Source organism: Cavia porcellus, unplaced genomic scaffold, assembly GCF_034190915.1.
Source record: "Cavia porcellus strain 051 isolate PalLab524CR breed Dunkin Hartley unplaced genomic scaffold, mCavPor4.1 scaffold_2, whole genome shotgun sequence".
Taxonomy (NCBI): domain Eukaryota; kingdom Metazoa; phylum Chordata; class Mammalia; order Rodentia; family Caviidae; genus Cavia; species Cavia porcellus.
Genome location: NW_026947485.1, coordinates 140,441,528 through 140,463,346, shown reverse-complemented (window position 1 = coordinate 140,463,346; position 21,819 = coordinate 140,441,528). Strand labels below are relative to the sequence as shown.

The 21,819-nt window shown below is 35.7% G+C and overlaps 1 protein-coding gene across 1 annotated transcript in view; it reads left to right on the top strand.

Moving 5' to 3' along the window:
* Man2a1 (mannosidase alpha class 2A member 1) overlaps positions 1-21,819 on the top strand; it is a 162,335-nt gene that overhangs the window by 90,938 nt on the left and 49,578 nt on the right. The window lies entirely within an intron of this gene.

Sequence of the window (21,819 nt, the reverse complement as noted above, 5' to 3'; positions counted from 1 at the left end):
ATAAATGCAGGAGACCTGTTTACTTTTGAACACCCTGAAAAATACCCATAGGTGTTCAGTAAATATTTGTTACATAAACTAATTCTAGACAAGAAATGAACTTCAGCTAATACTAAAATTAAAAAAAAAAAACAAAAAACCAAAAAACCTGAAGGGCACCTTTAACAAACACAGGTTTGGGTGGATGCACACTTCTTTGAGGTTAAATGAATAGAAAATAAGCCATAGGATACAAGGGAAATCATGCAGAATGACAAAACAATGGAGTAGCGTGAAGATTCAGAGGAACAATTTGCCTCTTAAAATGTTTTATTCCCCAGACCTCAGGAAGGGGGGAAAATGGTTTGAAATTCTCAAAGCTCGAGAATCATGATTTCTAGGAAAAGTGTAACAGAAAGTGAAAGACTGAAATTAAAAAAAAAAATGGCAAGATATGAAAATGGAGAAGTGAGATAAAAGATTCTGTGTATATCTTTGAAGGTGAGTTGTTTCTTTTGGCAACATTTGGTCTTTTTTTTTTTTTTTTTAGGTGTTTTGACTTTTTTTTTAATTCAGAGGAAAAAAAGCAAAACAAAAAATGTAGAAATAATGCAAAATTTCAAAAAATAATAGTAAGAAATCACTTGTTGATAAATTACATATTATTATCTTAGAAGTAGTTGTTCAAGTTACAAAATCAAAGTATAAAAAATGAACAGACAGACAATGACAGCACAAACTATTGTTTGATGAATAGCACAAAATTAGTAGTATGGTTTATCTATCTTGTACACTTAAACATACGTACAGTTATATGTATATACCTACAAGTTATTCTTTCCTTTTGAGCACTTAATTTCCTTTTCATTATTATAATATCTGTTATACATTTTGGATTTTATTACTCTTTCAGGTTTTTATTATTTATTTTTTATACTAGAGAGACAGTATGATATTTACAAATGTGAGTCTGGTTTATTTCACTTATGAGGATAGTCTCAGGTTGCCTCCATTTACCTATAAAAGCCTCAAGACCATGCTTTTTTATAATTGAGTAATATTCCATTGTATAAAAATACCACATCTTTTTTTTTTTTTTTTGGTCTTTTTCCTTTTTATCGGTACCGGGGATCGAACTCACGACTGACTGCTTGCAAGGCAGGTGCTTATGCCGCTGAGCTAAATCCCCAGCCCCAAAAATATTTGTTAGATGAATAGAAAATAATAATAAATAATTTAATTTTTTCATCCATTCTGTGGTTGATGGGCATTTGGGTTGTTTCCAAGACTTAGCTATTACAAATTGTGCTGTTATAAACATAGATGCACATATATCACTGTGACGTGATGTTTTCAGTTTTTCTAGGAAAATATCCAGGAGGGGAATAGTGGGACTGAATGGGACTTCCAATCCTAGTTTTTTGAGGAATCTCCCTACTTATTTCCACAGTGGTTATACCAGTCTACTCTCCCTCCAACATGGGAGAAGTGTTCCTTTTCCCCCACAGTCACCAACATTTGTTATTGGTTAGTTTCCTGATGGAAGCCATCCTTCCTGTAGCGAGATGACATCTCAGTGTTTGTTTTAATTTGCATTTCTCAAATGACCAGTGATGGTGAACATTTCTTCATGTATTTATTTGCCATTTGTATTTCTTCATCTGAAAAATGTGTGTTCATCTCAGATACCCATTTTTGGAGTGGGTCTTTGAATTTGAGGGGCTTGAAGTTTTCCAATTATTTCTATGTTCTGGATATAAATCCTTTGTCTGAAGGACTACTGGCAAAAATTCTTTCCTATCTGTGGGTTTTCGTTCCACTTTGTTGGTGATTTCTTTTGAAGTGCAAAAACTTTTTAATAAGATGAGATCCCAGTTGTTGATTCTTTGAAGTACTTCTCCTGCAGTTTGCTTTTGTTCATGAATTCTCTGCCTACCCCTAGTCTCCAAGATTTCTGTCTACCTTGTCTTCTAGTAGATGTAGTGTTTCTGTTTTAATATTTAGATCTTTGACCCATTTCTACTTTAGTTTAGTGCATGGTGATAGACATGTCTAGTTTCATTCTTTGGCATGTGGAGAGCCAATTTTTCCAACACCATTTATTAAAGAGGCTGTCGTTTTTCCAGTGAACATGTTTAGCCCCTTTGTCAAATATAAGATGGCTGAGTGTCTTTGTAGTTGTGTTTGCATCTTCTAATCCGTTCCATTGATCCTCAGGTCTATTTCTTTGCCAGTACCATGCTGTTTTATCAGAGTAGTTTTGTAGGCTCTTGTTTTATTATCCACTTTGCTCTTCTGTGTCTTTTAATTGAAAAATTAAGGCCATTTGTATTGTGATTAAAAGGAATATATGAATTCCTGTTACTTTGTTGTTTTTCTGTTGTTTTATTCATATATACTCATTTATCTTCTCTTCCAGTGACATTTGTTATTTCCTTTTATCTTGGTTGTGATTATCATCCAGTGTTGTGTTTAACATTCCCTTATGTATTTTCTGCAGTGGAGGCTTATTGGTCATAAATTTCCTTAGTTTATTTAGGAAGGTCTTTACTTGTTTAATTTTGAAAGATAACCTTTTGGGATATAGTAATCTGCCCTGGCAGTTACATTGCCTCAGAGCTTGAAATATATCATTCCTGTCTCTCCTGGCCTTTGAGAAATCTGCTACTAAAATTGACCTAATAATTGAAATCATATTTCTGTCCAACAGCTTTCAGTGTCTTTCTCTTTGTTTTGAATTTTTAGCCTTTTGATTATAATGTGTCATGGAGAAGTTCTTTTTTAGTTTTGTTTGGTTTTTCTAAACCCCTCTGTTACTTGAGTATCATTCTCCAAAGTGTAGAAATTTGCTGGAATAATTTCAGGTAACAGTTAGTGTATATCACTAGCCCATATTTGTTTATATCTTTGAAGCCAGTTCATCTTAAATTTGTTGTTTGAGAGTTACCAAGAGATCTTGAATATTCTATTTACTGTTTTGTCTTCTTTTCTTTATTACTGTTTGAATCGTTGTATATCCATGTTGTCCTCAGGTCCTGGTATTCTTTCTTCTGATTCATGTGTACTGTCCAGACTTCTGCATTATTTTGTTTCACTAATTGAGGTTTCATTTCCCTGATTTTTGTTTGGTTCTTTTTTGGAACCTCTATCTTTTTACTGAAGTATTCTTTTATGTCCTGCATTGTCTTCTTAATTCATTCAGCTGCTTATTTGTATCTTTTTTGAGCTCATTGGTCATTTTAGTGATTAAATTGTTCAGCTGCTTATTTATCTCTTCTTCTTTGCTCTCTTTGATCATTTTAATAGTTTTTTATTCTTTTGTCTGGAATTTTGTTCACTTTGGTATCTGTAGGGATACCCTGGGGAGTTAGAAATTTTTATAGGCATCTAGTTGCTTTCTGGTTTTGCATTGATGTTTACAGATTAGTAGTGGTGACCATTCCTACCACTATTCTATAAAGGTCTTTTTAGAGTCCTTTTCTGTTTGTGAGAGGCCCTATGTTGTGTGGGTGTGTCTTTGTGAAAGTGCTCACTCAGTCTGGTTCTAATGCTACTTTTGGTGCCCAGCACTGCTTAGAGAGGAGACAGTAATGATCAGTAACAGCAATTGAGATGCAACATATGTATTATCATCTAATTGAGAACTTGTTTTAAAAGATCTCTATTCTGTCAGTGACCCAGGAAAAGATAGGAAGAGTAATAATATACAATAGGCTATGAAGAATTTAATGATAATCAGAATAAGATCAGTAATATAGTTTTAAAAATGGAAGAACAGAGAAGACATGAAAGAAGTAAAGAAAGAATAGAAAGGAAAGAACTGTAAAGGAGAAATGAGAGAAGAGAGGGAGATTCAATTCAATTATAGATCTAACAGTAAAACAAAGTTAGATATCCCTGTGAAGCAACCATCGATGTGGGAAAATTTGACAAGACAGTGTAAAATACCATGGAAACCAAAGTAGAAGTCACGTGCATGCATGAAAATAAGCAATAGAAACGAGAAAACAATAAGCAAACATTTTTAAAAATAACAAAAACAGTTGCATAATTCCTTTTGATAGTATTTATGAAGAAAACAGTTATTGGACACCTTTCGTTATAATGACTATCCCAGAGCTGCACTTTTGAAAACAATTCTTGATAATATCTTCTCTATGGACTCTTGGATGCATCAAAGTTAAGAATTAAAAAAGGAGCAATTAAAAGGGCATTGGACTAACTTAATCTAGTGAAAACAAAGCATTTTTACGGATTTTAAGGGGGTTTGCTCCCACTTTATTGGTCTGTTAGCTCAGATTGCATTAACATCTGAAGGGGTAGCTAAGTAGGAGCCTGTAGGAGAGCCTCGGTAATTGTTTTTCCTCAGGCAGTTTGAGCAGATGGAAGCTTCTGGTAAGAGGGATACATCGTACTTGTTGCCTTCATTTAGGATCAGTGTAATGCCTTCATTGCGGTCAATGTAATGCTTTCATTTACTATCAGTGTAATGCTAACTCCTCAGATAGCTATCTCTGGTGAGAATCGTCTCCCGAGTTCCAGATCCACACACTCTTACTCCAAGTAAATGTCTCTGTTAGGATGACGCGGGAGCAGTACATCTCATTGTGATCAGTGGAACTCTTTCTCCCCATCTGAACCTGTTCTGTGGTCTCAAGCTCTTTCTCTGTAGTGTGGCCATATATACAGCTATTTATTAGTGGTTCCTTTCACTCTCAAAGTGTGGTACTTTGGAAAACAAAGTATAAAACTGCCCCATCATCTTTTCTTTTTCTCTTTTACTTGCAGCTTATATCCAAATGTACAGTAGTGCTTTCCATGCTGGTTTATAAGCATACCTTAAGGTCACCCATTCTCTCCACCTTCAACACCACTGAGGTTGCTGCTGTTTCTCCCCTCGGTGGTGGCAACAGCCCTGTCTGTGGCTGATGTCCCTGACTCATACACTGTTCCATGATTAAGAATCTGTAGGTGACTTCATAGTTCAGGACCAGCACTTACTGCTCACTCAAATAGTAATGATGTTGTAATTCCTTAGTTCAAAATTCATCATTTTTCTATTGTTCCATATTTAAGCTGTAGACCGGCTTAGCTATTGCATCAGCATTTTGGTCTGTAGAATTTTCTGTCACCCTCTCGCCCTGTATGCTCTAGCCCCTTGATGTATGAATTCCCTAACATATCATGCCTCGACCTTGATGCCTCGAAAGAAAGTGTCTAAAGACCCCAAACATATGCACGTGTGCAGACATACATACCTAAACAATTAATGGATGAATTCTTGGTTGTCTTTTAGGTCTCAGCTTAGGTGTTACATCATTTGGAAACTTGTTAAGATCAGACGAGGTGTGTCACTGTTACATGTGTCCATGTTTGTTTATCCACAGCTGTCCCCCACTCACCACATGCAAGAGGTGCAGTCAGAATTTACAATGAATGTTTGAATTTTAAGAACTTATTACAGTAAGAGAGTACTGTTAACCCCTCTCAAGACACTCTCCCCTCACTTACAACATGCTTACCCCATCACTCACTCCTGCCACTTTCTCAAGTAGTTCGTTAAGTCCTCTTTTTTGTATTTGTGAGGTCTGATGAAAGATGCCGTCTCTACTGCTTCCAAGTGCCATCCAACTGAGAGGGAGGCTCATAAAAACATTACAGTGGGTCTTCCTCCTCCTTATTCTCTGGATCTGGCACTGTGCAACTTTTTGATTGTTCCTCAAAGTCAAAATGACCCTGAAAGGTAAATGTTTTGAATTGATTTAGACTATCAGGGAAGGCACCACAGTGCAACTAAAGATACTTGTGGGAAATGGCTTTCAGAACTGCTTGAGAAATGAATGCGAACAGTGGGGTGAGTGTATTCAAAGACGGAAGGAAGTGTTTGGGAGATAAATGGCCCTGTGTCTTTCGCTGTAAGAATTTTACAAATTTAAATATTCACTGCATTTTTTATTGCATCTTGTGTAATGTTCATCTAAAGAGACCTGCTGTAACCTTGGAGAGTTGTAGAATGGGTTGTGTTCATCATTCTAACATGGCACCTAGCAGTTTTTGTGGAAAACAAGCTCGTGTATGTGCTTGAAGTATTTGAACTGGGACCGTGCTGGAGGGAATCCATCCTTCAAAAATAATTAGATACCGAGATGGAGAGAACCGTCTCAGCTGTGTTTACCATGTGAACAATTATCTTAAAAGACTTAACATCTTTATCAGTAATAGATTGATCATATATTCTGCATCTTTAAAATTTTATATAAAGTATAAAAATAGAAAAATGCCTTTTGTAATGCTATTTTGTAATAAGATCATGGGATTGATGACTCTGAAGCTTTACCTTAAGTTTTTATTAAATTTGTCTTAAAGTTTTATGGAGAAATCAAGATAACTTGTGAATTAAAGAAATTGTGACTAATTTAATGAAATATGGAGGAATGGTTAGTAAATAGTGTTACTAAGTTAATAACTCAAAATATGAGGGAAGAAGGTAAAAATTATGAGAAAAAACTTACATATTGTATTTGAGAGATAAATAGGCAAATTTTGCCCCATAGTGATGAATCCTTGTGAGAATATTTTTAAATTTAGAATCATCTTGGATTTGATGTATCTTCTTAAGTTGAATTTCTAATGAGCAAGTTCCACGGTTGACAGTTGACGGCTTGTAACATGTTCTTGGTTTTGAATGGAATATTTAACTATTAAGAAAATAGAGTATTCTTAAACAGTTATTTTCAGTAAACTCTGGGATCATGTTAAAGTATACCATATTCCGTGGTTTGTATGCTCATTCACTCAATGATAGGTTTATTTTGCATCCCTGTCCTGTATAGCACTGTTCTGGAAGATGTTTTCTTCTTGACCCTCTTAGTTCTTGATTCTCTCTTCCTTAGAACGTACACAGAAGGGTTTCTTTTCAGTAGCGTGTATCTTCGAATCTTCTGTGTAGATTGCCTCTAAGAACCAGTCCAAAGTACCTTACCTGAAGTCTTCAGGAGGAGATATATTTGTGAATTCATATTTTTTTAATTTTAGGAAAATTGTATCTGTCTGTGCAGCATAATGCTATAAAAGTCTGCTTAAAAATTTTTAAATGTTCAAATCCAATGAGGTAAGCAGAGATTCTACATAGCTTTCTGTCAGTTCATTTTAGGTTTTTCCAACAAATAAGTTACGAAGTTTTTGATTTTTCTGTGCCTTTTGAATTTCATAGATTAGAGATTGTAGATCTGTGGATTAGTGGTTTGGGGAAAATACCGAATTGCTTAAAATACTTTAGTAAGATTCTGAGTAATAGCACAGTGCAGCAGAAATCACCTTGACTTCGGAATGCCATTGGATTGTAACTCTGACATGAGCGGGTGCCCAAGTTTGTTCTGCTGTCCGGATTTCCATTGCTTTAAAACGTTTGTTAAAAAGTGTCTGAGTTTGAGGAAATCATTGCTGATTGAACTGTGCTGACACTTCACCTCTGTGCACCATGTTCCCCAAGCACAAGATGTTCAGGAATCAACTATAAAGTGTGAGAATCTTTCCCACGATTCTGTCTGGTATAACTACCTTGTATTCCATGCTTGCTTGTAAGAATTCATTGTTCCTTTTGTTTTGTTTTTAAATTCTTATTCCATTCTTGTACTTCCTGAAATATTTCTTGTGGTTCTCTCATTAGGCAGTTTAAGGTTTATGACAGGTGGCCTGAAGTGATATAATTGCATATTGAGTACATTTTTACTGCATCTGGAAACCTGAAAAAATGTCAGTAGGCTACGCTTAGCCTCTTACTTTGATTTTCAAGTGATGTACAGTTTGAGGTTTGCCGCTTTAGTACTTCCAAGGCATGGTAGTATCTTAAATCATTCTTTTCATCAATCGCATTGGCATTTTAAAAACGTATCCTTTCCAAGATCTTACAGTTAGTCTGCTGTGATTTTGCTCCTAGGTACAAAATTATTTTCGATTTTATTTGTGAAGTAATTAAACATTGCATTTGAAATGATAGTTTTTAAGTTTTATTTCTTCAAAAGCAGTGACAAAGTAGTTAAGTGCTCAGAGAACACCTGCTAAATTGCCTGGTTAGTGTATGTTTTAATTGCCTTTTTATTTATATTTTAAATCAAACTTTCTCAACTAGCTTTGTGTTTATAGTTTATTGTCAGATTATTATACAGTGAAGTAATATTTTTACATAATATGTCTTAGTTGTATAGTTTGTATGATGATATTAAAGAGATTTTACCTTGGGCTTGGAATATCTTGTAATTACTCCATCAGTGAACCATAATCATTCTCAGTCTCTCTCTCTCTCTGTCTGTCTGTCTGTCTCTCTCTGATGAATTGCATACCTTATAATATGGATTACCATCAGTGCTATCACCAATAATGCAAGAAGGATTATAATAATTGTAGCTAAAGTATTTAGAAATAGCTTCGTAGAAACTAAGAAAAACTTTGAGAAGGCGCTGAAGTTGTGTCAAAGGATACTATTAATATTGATATGTCTGTCAGATTTTGTAAATATTGAACTGTTCTGTTTTTGTTGTAATACCAGGGTCCCCCACAGCCTGCTCATTAGCTGAAGTTGTGTAATACATTGTGAAACAGTTTAAAGAAATTAGCTCTTTGGAATATGAGTGATTTTAAGTACTTTTAATTGGAGTGGATGGGATTATTGATGATGATCTGAGAGAGTAGTTTTTTTCCCAATTACTGAACATTTATTTCTTCATCCAATTTCTGCCTTCCATGGGACTACTGTTAGTGTCCAACATGTCTTCTGAAATTGCTAATGTAAAACTAATTAATTAAAAGCAGTTCAGGCCGTAGACTAAAGATATTTCAGTCTTCTACTCTTCTGAACCAGATTTTTTTCCTTCTAAATGCAGATTAATAAGGCGTGCACTACAAGAGGAACAAGGAAAAGGATTTTAGTGAAGGTATCCTGGTTGTGAAAAAGGCAGAAAGGGCTTCAAGCCCATCTTGGACTGCAGAACCCTTCACAACTTTGTGGTAAAAGAAAAATTTTAAAAAGAGCCTTTGGACTTACCCCCCCCCCACACACACCTTATTTGGAGAGTAGTTTTATTTAATTTTATTTTTTTTTAGGTGAGACAATTACGTGTGAAATTGGGCTGCCTTTCAAAGGAAGATATACCTGGGTTTCAGATTTGTTGTAGGCACATATATTTAAAGTGATGTAGGTAGTTGATTAGTTTGTGTGTTTTTCTTCCCTTGTGACATTGTGTTTGCATTCACTGTGAGTGATGTTTCATCTCTTACCCAGTGATGTCTTCTTCAATTGATTCATTGAATTGTATAATAGGGACTCTTTCCTAGGGCCAAAATTGTTTCTAAAAGTCTTGCAAATAGGAAGTGGTCGATATTCTGTTGTTTTCATATTTTTACTACTTATATGATGGCTCACTGAAATGAAGAGATGTAGTATCAATAAAAAGTTGTTTTCTCCTCTATTCACCTGGAAACCTCGCACAAGATAGATTTCAATTGTCAACAGAGATGCACAAATTGAATACGAATGTATTTGGCATTTCCGTCTTTAACAGCAAAACAACCTTATTTTACTATGTTAACTTTTAAGATCTTTTTTTACCGGTGAAAATCATTCTGTTTATATACTATATAGTTTTTCAAAATTACAGCACTTTATTCATTGGAGAAAGGAAATTTTCTTCCTGTAGATGAAAATTACCTTTTGACTGAACACCATTCCTTATGCAGTCACCCATAAATACAATGTCTTTCACTGTCTTTTCAGAAAATGGCTACAGATGTGATTTCTGAATTGACAAGCAAATAGAACATCTTCATGTTTTAGGTAAAACAGATGGTATTTTTGTTTTAGGCAAAACTCAGAGTAAAAACAACTTAATTGACAACAAGACTCCTGGGGTCAGTCAAAAATATGTGCAATTTTTCTGGTTCTTTTTATTGCTTTACTATTGAAAGTTTTAGAATACTTATGAATATTTATCCTTTTAATTGATTTACTCTTTTCTGTTGTACTCTAGATATAGTTACAAGATTTTTCAGTCTTCATGATTACACGTTGCTTCTACATTGGTCACGTTTTATAGTTTTAGAAATACTCTTAACCTTGTGGACAAACCCTGAAATTTATAGCTATACTTTAGAAGATTAACATTTTAATTTATAATACTGGGCTGCATTTGTTGTTATAAATTTAATGATATTAATAATACTAACTCTTCTATTTCTGAGCTACTGAGCTTTGGGTAGACCTCAGGATCTAGCACATAGCATTATAAAGGAAGCCTTGCCCTTAGAATTAAGGGCTGATTCTAGACCCATCATTTCCTGTTTTTGAAATTTCAGTTTCATCTGCTGTGTCTTGCAAGAGGTAGAAGTTGAAAGAAAAGAAAACAAAGAGAAAAATAAATGATCTCTGTGGTCTTATCCAGTTGACATTTGGCTCTCTCATGTAGTGCATTTTTAAAGCATTCACTTGGATAAATACCAGAAAAAGAAGATTTGGGTAGAAAACTCAACTTTGAAGAATTATCTAGTATGTTGAAGAACCGGTACCTGGGGTCCAGGGCCTGTCTTCCAGAATATCAACAGGATTGTACACTGAAGAACTGCTCTATGGCAAATTCCCTCTTAACCACATTTACAAATAGTAGGAATTTACTGACAGACGTTTTTAGGGTGATGTTCCAGGCAGCAGAACATGAGTAGTCTAATGTTACCATTTTGGAGAAACACCTCTTACCCAGGTTTGCCCCTGCAAGTTGGGAGCATCTTTATTGACTGAAGACTCTGTGCTGGGATGTGGAGAGAGCCGTCTGACGAGGGCGCAGTGAGAGAGTGATGGATTCTCAGTGCTCCACACGGTGTGTCTGTGCACCGGCATAGCCTCACACACTGCAGGAGGGCAGTGACCACCTCCGTGACCTCAGCCTGCCTCAGAGTCTTGCTGAATGTGACTGTTAGATCTACTACTTGAATGATTATACAACCCTGAGTAGGATACAGAATCATCATATATCTATAAAATTGGCATGATTTTAGGACTCTGTAAGGTGATTGTTAAGGTATTAAAACTGAATTCAAGTAACTCAGGCTCATACTGTATGGCCAGCACTGTCCTAAATGCTCATTAATTGCTAGGTGATGTTGCTTTTATTGCGATTGTTACCATAACCTCTGAAAAACTTTCTGATACCAACTTAGTCAAATATATTTAGCTTTGAAAACAACAAAAACATTTCTTTAATACAATTCTGTATTTGATTCATGACTTTGTCTATTAGTAGTAGGAATTCTTTATTCAATCGGTATTTTTAAGATACCATCTTGTGGGGTACTTAGTAATGTTGTACTATTCATTGTTAACTAATATATCCTACTAGTAATACTTCATGGAATTCATGGATTTGTGGAGAATTCTTGTTGAAATTATTTAGCTGATGAGCAGCTTTGGAAACTGTCATGTTACTGCTGTGCAGAAGGCAACTTTTTATTTCCATCTGATCACACATAGAGTGTGCTTCTTTCCCTGCCTGTGTTTGGGGGGGGGGGTGTTTTTTTTTTAATTTTTTTTTTTGTTTTATCTTTTTCTTTTTTATCGGTACCAGGGATCGAACTCATGACTGCCTGCTTGCAAGGCAGGTGCTTATGCCGCTGAGCTAAATCCCCAGCCCCAGGGGTGCTTGTTTTAGTGATGCTGACACTGAAGCCTTTGCCTGCACACCTGGCCACACCCAAGTTCACTTTTTATTTTCAGATAGGGTCTTGCTGAGTTGCCTCAGCTGAACTTGTCATCTTCCTGTCTCAAGCTTTCAAACTTGAGTCTTCGCCTTGAACGTGACTCTCATAACATGATAAATTCAGAATGCTTTTTCCATGAATTTTTAAAAAGTTATTTTTCCTAAATATTTGAAAAATGACTAAAGTTTCATGTTTTAGAAATATCAGCTAGCCCTACTACTATGTGGAGCATAATCCCAACTATCTTTGCTGACAGAAAATGCATTCCTTATCTTAAGGTTGAAGTTTTTCACCTTCGCCCATCAGGACATAGTTATTACTTAGCTGGATAATTCTGGAAATCATTTCTAATTTTACTCCTTGAAAATACAACTTTCAGAACCAAGCAACTGACAATAAATTTGACTGTTGTTTTATAGTTTCTTGAGGAATTTTTATGGGAAAATAGTTAATGTTTGCAACCTATTTTATAGAAAAAGAAAGGTTTATAAACCCAGAGGCTTCAGAACTATGAAAGATTTTATAACCTCCAGCAAATGGGCCCAGCATGAGATATTCAAAGATTTAAATTAAACAGAATTTTAAAAAGTTAAGAGTAACCATTTTAGCCAGTATAAGGGACCATCCGTCATTTCTTTTAGAGAAAGTAGAGGCTTTGTTTGTTTCTTGCTGTTAGTTGTGGGGTTCATTTTGGGCCCTGATAGGCTGATGCAGAGGGGAAAGGGAGTCCCCTGCCAGGTGAAGGAGGACCAGGGTGCTGGGGACACTTCCTTTCAGTCAGGGATTGGAACCACTTTTTAGGGCCTCTGAGTTCTTCCTATTGCTCTTTGTCCATCCTGGTTCCCTTTTCCAGGACTTTGAATGTTCTGTTACATATGATTAGTGCTAAAGGTCTTTAGTTTCTGTGATATGTAACTGGAGCTTACATAGCATTTTTCAATAGATTAGTATAATCTGGTATATTAGTTTGCTGCCATAAGTTGTTACTGCCATAAAGAAATCACCAACACATAGTTCTCAAGAAAACACAAATATATTGGCTGGGCATGGTGACACACACCTGTCAGGAGATTGAGGCAGGAGGATTGCCATGAGTTCAGGATCAGCCTGGGCTATGTAGCGAGTAGCCAATCTGAACTATATATTTGGCAAAATTCATTTTTCAAAAGTAAACCAAAAAACCCCAAAATACATTACTTTAGTGTTTCACAGGCAAAGAGTCCAAAGTTATTTTTACGGGATTAACAACATGGTGACAGAACTAGTTCTTTCTGACAGCCCCAGGAAGAAGAATCTGTCTTGTAGCCTTGTTTCATTTTTTGAAGACCACTTATATTCCTTGGGCTGTGGCTGCTTCCTAAAACATGGTGTTTCCATGGCATATCCAGTCTGACATTAGACTTCGAGAGAGGTCTAAACCTGGGTGTCGCACCTTCATCCCAGCTCCTCTCCCCATCATTCCCCCTTTAGGTGTTCAGTCTTGGTTAATGGCACCCCCACACCTGCCCTATCCTTACTGCAGAAGGGGAGTTACAGTTCCCTTTATCATCCAGGCTTTTCCAAGGAATAAAAGAAAAATCCAGCTAGTAAGATTTGCTGTATGTTTCTCAGGTTTGTGCCCTTTATTTTTATTATTCTTGTAACTAAGGTATTTACCTTTCCTACCTGGTCTATTACTTGATCTTCCTGCTTCAAACTTTCATCCTTTAAATCTTTCCTTCGCCTGGCAACTAGAAGTCGGTGTTAAAAATGAAAATGAAAACGTGACCATTTTTAAACCTGTTAGGCATGCCTCATCACTGGCATATAAGTGTGAAGCTCCTTGCAGTATCATAAAGACAACTCATTCTTCTCTGGGTTTGAGGATTTATCTTCCTTTTTAGCATCAAATATTGGCATTTCAGCGGTCTACTTTGACGGATAGATCATAGTGCTATTGGATAGTCTCTCTGTTCTTAAACATATAGTGTCTTTATTCTTGGAGTCATCCTTCCCGGAGTGGATTTTCCTTTCCCTGACTGCTTCTATCCACGCCTTTCACCTCCCTTTAAAAGTCTGCTTATTTTTCTGAGTATTTTAAAAATACATACTTTTTAGTGGATTGTTTACATCAGAATATTTACTAATAATCCCATAATCTAGAAATATCAATTAACAGCTTCATTTTTTTCTTTTGGACTTTTCTATATTTTTATACTTTCCTTCTCATTTTGCATATATAATCCAGAATATTTTGTATTTCATAAAGGTTCTTTTCCATTGCCATTTTTTTGGTCTCTTTCAGTGTGTATTTTGTATTGATTTCTTCTGCCAAAGGTACTCATGTTAAAGCACATGGACAGAGTAGTTCATTTCAAATATTCATCTTCTTAAAATTTTGATTATTTGGCATTTTGTCAATTGATGTATTTTTTTTTCTTTTTCATCTATAGTATTCATGTTTTTCTCTTTTCTTGGACATACTAATTGTTACGTTAAAGTCTGATCAGCTAACTCTAGTACCTAGGCCTTGTGTAATTATGGTTCTGTTTTCTTTTCGCCACTGCCCATGTGGTGTTCAGTTATATGGCTCTATCTTTTGGTAAGCTTCATAATTTTGTATTGAATACCAGACATTGTGTGTAAAATTTTCAGAGGTCCACAATATCTTCCTGCTAGAATGTATCACTCTGCTAAGGGCTACACTGAATTGAAATGATTTGCTTACTCTCTTGTTCACTAGCTTTCTGAATTTTTAACTGAGACCTCCTGTACTCTGGAGTCCTACTGTATAGTGAGCTCTAAAACTGAGACAGCACTCCTTTGCTTTTCAGAGGCTCTCTGTGTAGATTTTAAGCTTCCTTTCTATGTAATCCCAGTATTGTTATAGTCCAGATGAGAAAACCAACTGTGTACTTATTTAACTTCCCTAGTCCCCCAGATGGTCTTGTGTCTTCTGGGCACTCCAGTCATTTCCTTCAGGCTTTGTCCTGGACCTTGCATGTGCTGGACCTCTGATGGCTATAGAAGGCTACTCACTTCTTGCTAAGATCGCTTAGCAAGCGGTCTTGTTTTTGCTAAGACCGCTGTTACCCTAAAGCAAATGAACACTGTTTGCTCTCTGGCCCTTCAAGTTGCCTAGTAACAGAGCTCTGTCTGTCAGCAACTACTCTGTTGTTTCTGAAAGTGTAAGCATCATTTATTTTTCAAATTCAATTTGGGAGTTTAAAAAACACTTATTTTCTTTTGAATGCTGATATATCTACTGATTTGTAAGAGTTTTATTTTAACCAGTATCTCTTTCATATTTTAATTTTTATTCTGTAATCTAATTTTTTAATATGATTACTGGGTTGATGCTTGTAAATCACCTATGGTGAGTTGCTGTATTGTTAGTGTTAATAGCCTCTAGAGAATGACTACTTCTCTGAGGTGTCTTCCAGATATAGCTGGTTTTTGGGTTTTGAGTCTGTTGCAAGATCCTACCACTTTGGTTTGTTGGGGATGAGAAGTTGCTGCCAGCTTGTCCCAGGCCTTGGTTCTTTGGCACTGACGCACAGTGTTTTCTATGTTCCTTAGGCAGTCTCGTCTTGGAATACCAGGAAGAATAGCTGGTTAAAATAATTATGTCAATTGGCTAAAGTGATACAATCAGCAATAACAGTAGCACCAAACACAGCCTAGAAAATGACAAACTGAGATGACGGTTAATTTGCTACCTTTAACCATATAAGCTAGATTTATGGTAATATAACAAGATCAAAGCAAACCAGAAAACTATATGCAGTAAATAAGCCCTTAATATGTCCATTTTACCCTAAGGGGAGAAAATTTAAAAAGAGTTAGGGAAAAAATAAACAAGTAGAAGAAGAGGAACAGGAAGCAAAGAGGACAAACAGGGACCATGGAAAACTTTGGAAGACAGGAGAGAAAGAAGCAAGAAATAAAAGTAAAAAACAGAACAGCAACCATAAAAAAGCTAGAAAACACTTTCACACTCATGAAAACAAAATCAGACGATGGAGAAAAAACAAAACAAAACAAAAAAACAAGAAAAAAGATTTTTAAAAAAGTCCACTTCCAGGTTTGTCTTTGCTGGTAGGCAACATGTGGAGGCAGAGTCTAGATCTGTGTTGATTTATCCCAGCAAGCCAGCAGTAGCTTTACCGCAGGGTAGTGGAGAATCTCAGTGAGCCTGAGACCAGACCTGTTCAGACTGCAGCGCTCAGGGCACCTTCTGCAGGCTTGAACTCAGCTGGGAGCCCCTACGTGGAGCCAGCAGCTGTTGTAAGTTCCAAGCTCATCGGGCCTGTCTCCAAAATGGGCCCCTCTCAAGGAGGACCAAGCCCTCCGCCCTCACCCCCAGCTAGTGCAGTCCTTCTTGTCCACTGTTCCTTCTGCTGCTGCATATCTCCATGAAGGTCTGGTGTCACCAGCAGTCACTGTGTATCCTCAGCTTTGAACTCCTTTTCCCAAGCAGTGAGTCCTGTCACAGGAACAGGGCTCTACCAGTTACCTCCTCCTTCGTTTGAGTTGCTCTCCTTATGGGCTTCAGTTCTCATTTTAGATCCTTTCTGGGTTCAGAGTATCAACTTCCCTCCCCTTGTCTTCCTTGCATTGCTACATTCCAGTGTCTGAGAGAGGCTGTTTCTTTACCATCTTCCCAAAATTCTCCTAATCCAATTCTTTAAGACAGAAAAAATCTTTTTCTTGTGTTCCAAATATGTCAGTCTTTTGTTGTTTACTTTTTTTTTCAACCATGGCTAAGACCTTTCACACCACAGATTATGTATTTGCTTTTCCTACTAATTTTGTATTGTTTTTAAGCGTTAATATTTTATTTCAGCTGGAATCAATCACAGAATATTTAATGTAGATATTGCATAAAATTCAGTAATTAATTGGGAAAAGTTTTGTTTTCTTCATTATTTTAATTTTCTCAACTAAAAAGATTCTTAGTTTTTATGTTTCTCCAACAAGTTTTGTGATTTTCTGTACGTATATTCTACTCATTTGTCATAAAATTAATCTAAAATAATTGATTAGTCTGGTGGGGATTGAACCCAGAGCCTTCCCTTGCTTTTTTTCATTTTTCTTTTGAGACAGGGCTTTGTTAAATTGCTAAGATGTCCAGCCTCCAATTTGTGATCCTCCTGTCTCATTTTCCCAGAGTACTGGGATTGTAGGTGTACACTACCATATCCAGCTCCTTTTTGTGTGTGTATGCTACACGGCATACCTGCTGTAGTCTGACTGTCTATACAACTTATAATCAACAGTTTGTTTCTGTCTCTGTCCACTCCTAGTCCAAAGATACTTCCATAACAGAGACTATGTGTTCACATCCTTAAGTGTACAGCCATACATACCAGTCAGTATCATTCCCTCCTTTCCTCTTGGTCACAGGCCACGTTGTTACTTTGCATATGTGTATATATTCTATCTGCCCTCATCCCCTGACCTTGCCTGCCAGTACCACGTCATCAGAACTCTTAGCTCAAGAGATCTGTTGGTCGCTATGTGACTTTGCCAATTTATTTTGAATTGTAAGTGTCTTATTCAAAACAAGGATTTATAGCTCAGATTCATTGACTTATTCTTTCCTGCAGCTGCTGTGATGATATACTGGGATCTTTGGTCATAACACTGCAAGGAGAATCTTCTAAGGGAAAAGAGAGGGATTGTCATGGGGAGTTTACTTTGTGCCTGGTCTACACTAGGTGGTCTTCTCAGCATGTCTTCATTTAACTGTACCAACAATTTCTTTCCTATAACTGTACCAATAATTTCTCTCCTGATTTTATATATGTGCAAAAATGAAATAACTTGTCCAAAGCCTTTCATTTCTCAGTGGCATAGTGGGAATTTGACCTTGAACGTGTCTGACCACACAGTCAGGGATCACAGTTTTAAAGATCTAACAGTTCTCAGAGACTTTGTTTTTAACACCTTGAATTTTTTTCCTGATGAATAGTATGGTAAGCATTGTGTTCTAAATCTAGAAAGTAAGATGAAAAATACCAAATTGTCTTCAAATCTAAAAATCCCATGCATTTCTATATTCAGAATACTCAACTCTTCTTCGGATTGTTTCACTAATAAATTTAAAGAAGATGAATATATTCCTGATTAAAATGAATTTTTAATGTGTTGTTATTATCAGAGCTCTGGTGTTTTGTTTGTTCTTAACTTTATGACCACGGATCTGTCATTTCCGCTATCTGTACTAAAGACTTAATTAGCTTTTTGCATCTTTGAGGAATCAAAATACTAAAAATGAAAATGTTGACAAAACTCTACAACTTTATGGTAGTAGGTGTGATTTATAAATGTTAAGTTTTCTTAGTAGGATTTTTCTGCATTATCTATTCATCATTTATTTATTCAGCATTATTCTGCACCAGGTACTGTGGTAGGCATGTGAAGTTATAATTATTTTTCACATAACCTTTGGTTGCTTGCTTAACTGGTTTTAAACACACTTATGAAGGATATGAAAAATATTTTTCACTTTTGTTTTCCTTATGCAGTCATAAAGATAGTACTTTAAAAATGTTTTCCTTAGTTATTGTTTTTGCTTATCTAGTACTATGAAGTCATAAGATAGACTCTTGTGTATGCAGCAAGATTTTTTTCTATTCCATTATTCCCATTTATAAGTTCTCTTTCACAAGTGTTATGTACTTGCAGTGGAAATAGGTTTGGGTCTATCCTGAGCTTCCTGAAGAGAGAGGCTCTGTGGGAATCTTTGGTACAGCTAAAAAGCAAGTTCTTCACATTTGCATTTGGAACCAAAGGAATTCTCCACAGGAAACTCTAGCTGCTAAAAAGACTCATCTACTTGGTTGTGTGTGCTGTTGGTAAGAGAATGGCTCCAGAGTTCAGACTGAATTCTGAGCCCTGTCTTAGCACCTACCTTGCTGATCCTCATTTGCCTTGTGGGAGGGATGAAAAGATACTTCTTACAGGTTGCTGACCAGGACTGGTAGAGATTCAGGAAAACTCTGAATGATAATCACAAGGGCACGGAGCATATTCCTTCCGCTGCATGCTTCATCCAGTCCTTCTAGGAGGGGAACCAGGATGGTATAAGCTTATTGTTCACATCCTCGTGGACACTGATTGGATCTGCCTCAAAGAGAAAACTCAGATTACTTCTGCTAAAGGAGTGAGGGAATGCTCTGTAGAATCTTCAAGGACAGAACCACATTTATAGTGGAATTCCAATTTTCCCACAAATTGATTCCTAGTTTAACATGAACATGTATGTCTTAATTTTTCTCTGTTTTTTTTTTTTTTTTTTTTTTTTAACTAAAGTATAGTATATTATCTTGTGACTTCCAATTCAACTGGCAGGTGACTTTATGGGTACTTTTTCCAAAAGATCAGAGCTCCTTGCACAAATAAAATTAAAACCATTTCCCACAACACCAAGTTGTCAGAGTCCAGTGTCAGTGTTTAAAAAATTTAAAAACTAGGAGCTTAGACGCAACTTGGTGACTGATTTAGCCAAGACACTAATGTTAATATAGAGGAAATGGAAGGAAAATAGCAATAAATCTCTGAGTTTCCTAAATAGTAGTTTCCTAGGTAATGTAGAAATTAGCCCTCTATTATTTTCAGGATATCAGTAGTACTCTTTTGTTAGTATTGATCAGTATTGCTAATTTTCTGTAGGTAAGTGATATCATGATAGTATACTAATACTTGTTGGTGTCATCACAGATAAAAGTCTTGAAAAAACTCATGTTTGAGAATATTCACAATATTAACAGATGATTAACTACTAAAGATAATGACAACAAAATTCAGCAAATTCTTAATAGTACACTTGTTTTTAAGGGAAATATAGTTTATGACTATATTTCTCTGTATTCTATTTAGAATGTGCACAGATAGGAGTTTCTGTGTCTGATAAGTTTGTACTGTCATGCACTTGAAGAACATGGTCTGAGTTTCTAATCCTGTTAAAAATTATTTTCTTAGTGTAGCATTAAACTCTTTGTATACTGTACACATTTAGTTTTTGGCATGATAGATTCTTGGCATGATAATTGCATAATAATTTGCTACAGTACAAACATCATTATGGTCAAATACTAACTAGCTACTAAAATGGAGCAAAATAGAACCTTATTCATAGCTTACTATAAAATGAATTTATGCGGTACAAAACCAAATGTATGCTTGAAACTATTATTTGCTTTCAGTGTGAGTCATTTTTAAAATTTTATTTGGGAATTGGTATTCTAGAAATTTATTACTTAATTTATCTCTAGGATACACTTTACATTTTATTACAGTCTCATGACTGGTCTGTGCAGTGGCCCTTGCAAAGAATGTTCTAGCAGGAATTTTAGGTTCCACTAGTGCAGGTACCTGCATATACAGAGCAGGGAAATTGACCTGACTTTAGGCTACAGTTGACCAAAGTTCTTTAGATAGTAGGTTTGTAAACCACTCATTTTTGGAATGTGATCTGCATCTTTGGTATAGAGGATGAATGGCAGTTGCCTGTCTTTCTTCTGGTGCTCAGTAGATATATGATGTTCTCCTACTGGTAACCCTGACATTGTAATTTCCCTGAGAGCTGTGATGCTCCAGGTGTGTTTTGGGTGGGAAATCAATCAATCATGGGAATTGTAGGCTCTGGTAGGGATCTGTAGGAGGTACTGATGGGTTGACAAATCCATCATGTGAGCTCAGCTCTCCGGATAAAATGCTCACGCTGGTTGGCAATTGCCTCTGTGGACAAATAGGAGTTTTAGCTCATGGTAGGAGGTTTCGGTGCTCTTCCTGAATACTTTTGTATTTAGTAGGTGTCTTCTTTCATCTGTTCATCTCTTTTATGAATATTGACTTTCAGTGAACATAAATGATAAAGGTTAGATCTTGTCTTGATGCATAGGTGTGTAGAGCTAATAGGATTAGGAGATGCTTATTTTTGTATTATCACCTTTGATACCTCAGAATTTGTTGAAACCAAAATGTTTCTCCTGATAAGCACTTTGTAAGTGAAATGTTTCATAGATTTTACTCTTTCATTACCTTTGTTATTCATTGTTTTACTTTGGTCATTTTAAGTATTCGTTTATTTCAGAATGATTTGTAACGCAATTGAAAGCAACAAGTTATAGGAAACGTAGTAAGCCTTCTGATGTATTCAACAGCTGTTAGCTTGCTTTTGCTATCTATAGCTAGTATATATTAGAGGGAGATGTGGTTATTATTAACTAGTCAGTCTGCTTCTGAAGTTACAAATTTGTCTTGGAAAACAAAATATTTCAGATCATGAAAATATGTCATAGTGAATCATTGAGTAATGTTGCTAGTCAAACATTCTGTTTGAGGCACTGTGATTTATTTGGAGATTATATGATGCAAATTGTTTAGAAAATAAAATCGTAAATCATGCAAAGGATGCAGATTCCATGTGATCTGTCAGATAATTGTGTAGAACCTTTCTTCTCACCAAAGCCCATGAAATGGTGTATTTATGACAGAGTTATGATAGTGGGAAAATCAAGGATGTTGGTTGCTTCAATCGAGAATTATTTGAACATCAATTTTAAGAGAGAAGCATAAAAATTATTAAGCTTTCAAATATTTTTTATAAATACAGTTATATTTAAGACTATTCTGTAAAAATTAAATGTTACATAAATGGTATCATAATGTGTCTATAAAATACTGGAAAAATTCGGCCAAAAACTTTGTTCATTCATTTTTAAACTAAAAATTGTATGTAGTTATAAATATCATCTGAGTTTATTTTAGTGATTTTAATTTCTTTTTTTCTACCTAAATCCCAATCAAATTGTTTTTCACATCTGTAATATACAATATGGTCCTTATTGTCAGTGATTTATTTCAAGTAACCTGTTTTCCAGAAACTACTTTCTTAAGCAGTAAAGATCTCCTATATATAAAGTATGCATTTGAGTTACGGGATTCTACCAATGTGGCATTACAGTTTTCTGTGTTTTAGTGGTCATATTTTTAACTGGCATTAAATAAGGCTAAATTGCAAATAGACAAACTAAATTTTTTATTCAGCAAAATTAGGCAGAGATCATGGTATTCACTATATTTTGCAGATTCTTTTAGACAGTGACT